Here is a 6,616-nt window from a genome sequence, read left to right as displayed (position 1 = left end):
CTGAGACATTTTGGTTGTTATTGTTGAATACCCTGGGTCACTCCCTTGCTAGCATAGTCTCTGTTTTTTTGCGTTTCCTGGCCTGAAGTACGGTGAAAAAGAACTCTGCCACAGTGCATTTCGACCCATGGCAGAGGTCCCTTTTCCTGTACAAACTAAATCTGTTCAGCCCAGCCAATACAGGACAAAAGAGACCTCTGCTAGCAGGGATTATGTCACGTTGGAATGAGATCTCATTGAATAGCACCGTGCATAAGGGATGTTTTGATAAACATACATATGAATGAGGATACTTGAATGATAGCATCATCCTATCATATTGGTTGATTTTCTGGTTCCCCTACTCTTCCGGATAGTATTGTCTCTTTCCTAAAAATCCAAATGTCTTCAAACATCAATCAAAAAAATCAAGTTATTAGTTATTAGTTTTTATTGGATTTGCATCTAGTGGTCAACTGACTCAAACTGTGGGGGTGCCAATTGCTAAATTCTAATTAACTACATTAAAGAGTGTTGTTTTGTTTTTCCTATATTAAGATCTTTGTTTTTATGCTATCCTTTTTAGCCGTCTATCAGTGATGACTTTGCAGTTCCTCCTGTGCCTTCACAAGAAAGTACAGGTACAAACCTTAGTATTGGAGGCAATAATTTGCTTAATTGCATAAGCAAAACACAACAACTTTTTTTTAAACATTCAATTAACATTTACTAAAAGCTCAACATTATTTGTTTGTTTTTCAAGGGATAAATGGGACAAAAATCATGTGCGGATGCCTTGCTCGAGTGAAAACCTTTATGCCTGGACAGTGAATTATTATTTTTCAATTACTAAAAAAGAATTTAGAGTGCGTTTCAATTGAGTGTTGCAAGTAATTAGCCAATTACGTTGGTTTTGCATTACTTCACGTCAGTGGAGTGGGTTCCAAAGTTCTCACGCCACTTTTTCCAAAAAACCAATCAGACGTGCAAACAAAACCCATCCTAGCTTGCTTATTGCACATTTCCTGTGCTTTGGTGTCAGCCTAGGTGTAATTATACGAGTTTTGATTGGTTTACTGGATTGAGTCTGCCTTGTTTTGATTGGCGCATGAAGTATTAACTTTGGTTTTGAAAACTGCGCGACATTTTGCTTCAAATATAATTCATAGTGTTTTCCAAAAAAATAGTTAATGATTTTCCTATTTGTGTTTTGTCGTTTTTTTTTTGCCTTGAATTGACCTGTTTTCAATTGATAATGCTGTGATTGGGGTTCTATTTGCAACAGCATCTTTTGCTCTAATTTCAGAAATTCAGAGAAAGAAAATCCAAAACCGTGTGGGAACTTATCGGGAAGCCACCATTATTGGGCCAATAGCAAGCTCACTTGAGCTGCAGGTAACTGCACTTTATATGCAATAATGTGAATGATTCCTGCTGTGCTTAGTGGCCCCCATTGGTCAAGGCAAAGGTATGGGGGCATCCAGTCTTTCTGAGTGGCAAAATCAAAGTCTGAAAAACAACTTAAGAGATAACCTGTTCTTAAAACTTTGGAAAGAAAATTGATGATAATTAGACTCTTCCAGTTTTTTGCTGGTTTGATGAATTAGTGTTGTTTATATCTCATAAAACTCAAAAGAGATTACTTGAAGAACCCTCGTACTGTTTAGCAAGGAGTACTTTCCGTTTAAGTCGACTTTCAGTGATTGACAACTCAGGCAAATGCTTCAAACAATAAAGGCAAAGCCAGCAAGTTTGTCATGGTGCATGTCATGTGTTGATGAAAATGTAACTCCCTCAATGATTGGTAGTAGGAAAATGACTGAATGATTCTAATGTATGAAAGCTTTTAATGCAAGGGATTCAATCTTTGCTTGTCAGCACCTTTTTTGATTGTGTTCTGGTAACCTTCACCTGTTTCTCCCTATCGTTGTAAGACTTAGACCTATGGTATTTCACACACTTTCCACCTCTGTGTGACAAACTACTCCAAATAAAGAGACATTGTGTTTAGGGGGTGCAGGGCTGGTGTACTGGTGAGAGCACTCGCCTCCGACCAATGTGGTTGGGGGTTTGAACGTCCCAGACTTGTCCGTCACATTTTGGTTGAGTTTGTTTGTTCTCTTCCCTGCTTGCGAGAGGTTTTTTCTCCTGGGTAATCAAAAAAACATGTTAATTTGATTGCGTTAAGTTTGTTGATTTCAGTTTACAGTGTCTCCAGCTAGTGCCCTGGTGCTAGAGAGACTAGAACACTTAATTAATAATAAAGTTCTTTCCTTTGTGTTATTGTCTGTTTTTTGTAGGATTGCCATTTTAAAGTACAATGCTCATTAATTCAAAGCGTTGGAATTTTGAAGCTTTTACACAGCTATTTTAATGAGGTGAGAACCTGACACTAACTGCACTATTTTAATGTTATTTTTGTTGTTAAAAAAAATTGTAAATTTATATAGAAAATGATAGTCCCGTTGCTTAAACCCACAAAGTTTAAACTTAATGTGTACTTCACATGTTTGCTTAATTAGTTGATTGAAAAGTGTCCTTTGAAAAGTCTACAATGGTTTGTTTATTCACAGGTTTTGGATGTTGCTTCGCAAAGAAAGAGATTTCTTTAAAAACCAAACTTGGCCTGCTAACATGGTAACCCTGGCTCTTCGACTGCCATCTTTGGTGCACTCTAGGTATCAATTTTCCCTTTCATATTTAATTGTATCATGCAAAATTGGGTGTGGAATTACTGTTCAATTGAAGGCTGTTAACAGTTTTGCCATCAAACATTTTCCCAAAATGTGAAGCTGTGGAACTGTGTTATTAACCATTCTGTTCCACAGACCTTTTTGTGACAGTAGACCGTGGAGGAATATAGTTTTTTTAGAAACAAAACAGTTGTATTCTACTGGATCTCTCAACCCTCAGGAGCCTTGTCTTATCTTTTTTAGTTAATATTCCAATGCACGTAACAACACAGGTCATTTTTAGTGTGCACAAATCTTAATAAAAATAAACAATAACTCTTGGTTTGTATTGTGTTTCGTACATTTGCGAATTTACTTCTGACTGAAATGTGGTAACTTGTTGAACTCAAACGTGAGTGTTCACAAAGCCCTCAATGGTTTTGCTTTCAGGCCATTCCACTTTTAAAACGGCAACAGAATCACAGTTTAACCTCTTAGCCAAGAACAGGTGAATATCAAATCTTTCATCTCTTCTCATAATTACGAGAATCAAACGTAAACTAAAAGATTGAGTTTTATCTTTATTGTGCCCATAATAATATTATTGAAGTTGTAGACAGTATGGGTAGAAAACAAGAATTACACTTCAGAGCTTCTTTAAGTATTAATATTAGAAACTCCCTTGTCAAACACTGTCATAGTCCCATGTTTAAACAGGTTTGTGTGCTTAGTTACCTTGCCTCTGAATGACAGTGAGGCTGGAGTTGACCATTGTTTTTGAGATAGAACCTCACTGCTTTTTCTTATGTAAATTCTTGACTAATTAGTGTGACAACAACATCATGTAACATACAAAAGGAGGGAGGTCGTGTATCATCAATAAGGTCAACACCAGGCTCACTTTCATTCAAAGGCCATAACTAAGCACAACAACTTTAGAGGGGTCTATTAAAGTGGTTGGAAACTCCACCGTGTGAAAGGGGTCTGTTTGGAGAACACAGCCCATTACATTGGTCCATTATAGCACAAGTTGTAAGGAGGAATAGAAGATCATTATCTTTAATTAATGGCAACATAGTTTGTTCAGGGAGTGATTAACACCATTGACCTCCCAGGGGTTCCCCATTGATGAGTAAAATCGTCCTGGCGTTTAGACAGAGTAAAATACTAAGTCTGGCCGGTTTAGGCCGGTGTTGGACATCAAAGGTTTAATAATTGCTAATTTTTTGTGCTTTGTAGTGTGTGCTTTGTTGTTATTGGCCAATGCCTTCGTTTTGTACTTTTCCACGAAGAAACTCCTGCAAGCATTCAGAGTACTCAACATTTCCGGACATCAATTTTTAACAGGTGACCTAACTTTGGCCCTCATGTCACTTAAAAGACCAATTTCTGAAAGTGGGAGGTCTTGGAACCTTCTGCACTTTGACCTTAATTGTCGAGAAATACATGCACCTGGTGGGCAAGAGGGCAACCTGGAAATGTAACGCAGTGGCCCATGGCCCTGTATTAGAAATATGGATTGTCCAGTTTTCACACCCATGCACACACATGGTTAATAATCATTAATTATTTAAAATGGCAACCTAAACTCAAATACTTTTTCTCTACAATATTAACCTCCTGACCAAAAGCAACCTGTTTTACCGTTCTGGAGGAGGTAATAAAGTTCTTTTCAATGCATTCACACTTGCTAATTCACTACTCTGTGCCAAATTGTTTTTGTTTCAGCGTGATTCAATCCCCTAAGTTGTGGTCTTTACCATTACCAAGCCTATTGGACTCTTGAATTGCAAAAAGTTGTTTTGCCTACAATTTGTTTTGCCTACAAGTTGTTACACTCATGTGGCGATTCTCCAAAACTTAAGTCATTTCACCCCCAAACGTAAGTGATTTGCCAACACATGTTCTAACAAGCAGTAAAACTTAACCGCTACGGTAAGCAAGCTCAAGGTTGATATGACTTAACTTTTGAGAATTTCTTCCACAAAACTCGTAAGACCCACCTCGCTCTGTTCAGCACAACCTTTTTATGCGTTTAATACCCCAAGCAAATTCACGATCGATTCATATGCTTTTTAATTTCCCAAAGTTTGGCGATGGTTTGCGTAGTTAAGCGCGCTAATCTGCACCAAAATAGTGTGGGTGAAACAACTCAAGTGTAGGCGAATCACCGTGTGGCATACCGAAAAAGGAAAGGAAAGGAAAGGAACTTTATTGAGGTATCTAGTCGTTCTAAGCACCGGAGCACTAATTGGGGACACTGCAAACTGAGCAAGTCAACTTGAATGTTGGTTTTTGACCTGTTATGTAGTTATTTCGGATCCAATAAAGCGGGAAAATTAATCTTACGTCTGTAGACCAGTAAATCTTTCCTTTGCATGTCCTATGTTAATTTTATTTTCTTGTTGAAGGTTGTTTCAGGGAGAAAAGGAGGAACAAATTCTGTGAAAACAGAGAAGCTGCAAGCTATATTTCATTACTTTAGGAGAGTAACTCAACAAAGTGAGTTTCTGTGTAAAATACATCTGATGCATCAAGTGTAACTTAAAGTCTACAAAATGTGAGTGGTAAATCGAGGAGTGAAGACAGGTTATAACGATGATTACTACTTCTAGACTCGACTGCAGGGGTTTCAATAGAAGCCGGTTACCGGCGGTATACTGCCGCCTGCTTTGCCTCACACCGCTGGCTATAGTTTGCCTTGATTTTCACTAAAAATGCTATAATAAACTTGTCAAACTGCGGCCTTCAATGGGCTATCATGGACGGCTATTTCAGAAGTTATTGAAACCCTTGAGTCAGACTGCCATGTTGATTGCCTCTAACAGGTTGTTTATCCTTAATATTCTTTGTAATCCTTGTGGTTGGTTCTTTGCTTTTTCAGTGCCAACCGGAACATTGACTTTTCAAAGACAGATTGTGAAATCCGGTGACATGCCAGCTTGGGAAAGGTGACTTGCATAGGAAATAAGTTAATAATAATCACTTTGTTTACCCTCGGATTTCAGAGTAGCTAGTAGCTAATATCTCCGAGCATTGAACATATAACTTAACTTAATTTGGAAGATGGCAGTAAGAAAAGATAGTGAGTCTTACACAGTTACTACTGACTGTAGCCTCTGCAGGTTGACTCAATGCCCATGTCTAACGAATGAGCTGTTGGGCCAGTTTCAAAAATTTACTGTGTTCATTTTTCACGTCAGGTGCTCTGCATCTTTTGGTAAAATTCATGTTTCCACAAAAGGAACAATAGAAGACAATGGCATTGGATTCTTCAGGTGATAGACTTTGTTATTGCAGTGCATTGATTTTTGTCGTGTGATGGCATTCACAAAGTCACGTATTTAATCAGAGTGGGCACTTGTCTTAATTTAGGTCGATTTTGCAAACAAATACATTGGAGGAGGCGTTATAGGGGAGGTGAGGCACCGCTTTCTCTTATTTCGCTTCCCTTACTTTATTCTTTAGAGCGGAGGGGTTGGCGCAGTGGTAAGATCTCTGCCTTCCAACCCTAATGTCCCGGGTTCCATTCCCAGTTCTGCCGAGAGTGGAATATTTGGAGACCTTCTTTCCCGCTAAAGGTCTCTCAGCTTTCCATCCTTCCCGAGGTCGGTAAAATGAGTACCAGCATGCACGGACTGCTTAGACTGGACTGCCTGTATATGCTTCCAGTCCGCTGGGGGTAAATTGATAATTGTAAAGCGCCTTTGAGACGTTAGTGATAAGGGCGCTATATAAATGCACCACTTTACTTTTACTTTACTTTTGGTAGCCCTACCGTCTGATTTTCTTTTTTTCATCTTCCCTTGTACATGATATTGGATTTTCTGTTGGACAAAAAGAAATCCCTTCAAATCGTACTCGCCCAAATTCAAGCAATTTTGATAAAGAAGGCTGTTAAAAATTCTGGTCTCGAGTCGCTAACGTTGTTCAAAGATTAATAAAATGTCTACACTATCATGCAA

At 38.4% G+C, this 6,616-nt stretch overlaps 1 pseudogene; it reads left to right on the top strand.

Moving 5' to 3' along the window:
• Window positions 1-127: 127 nt before the first annotated feature.
• The window catches only part of LOC138020169 (poly(ADP-ribose) glycohydrolase-like), a 13,295-nt pseudogene continuing 6,806 nt past the window's right edge, over window positions 128-6,616 (top strand).

This window comes from Montipora capricornis, chromosome 10, assembly GCF_036669925.1.
Source record: "Montipora capricornis isolate CH-2021 chromosome 10, ASM3666992v2, whole genome shotgun sequence".
In the NCBI taxonomy this organism is placed as follows: domain Eukaryota; kingdom Metazoa; phylum Cnidaria; class Anthozoa; order Scleractinia; family Acroporidae; genus Montipora; species Montipora capricornis.
Note: the sequence above shows the minus strand (reverse complement) of the source record. Positions and strands in the feature narration are given on the sequence as shown.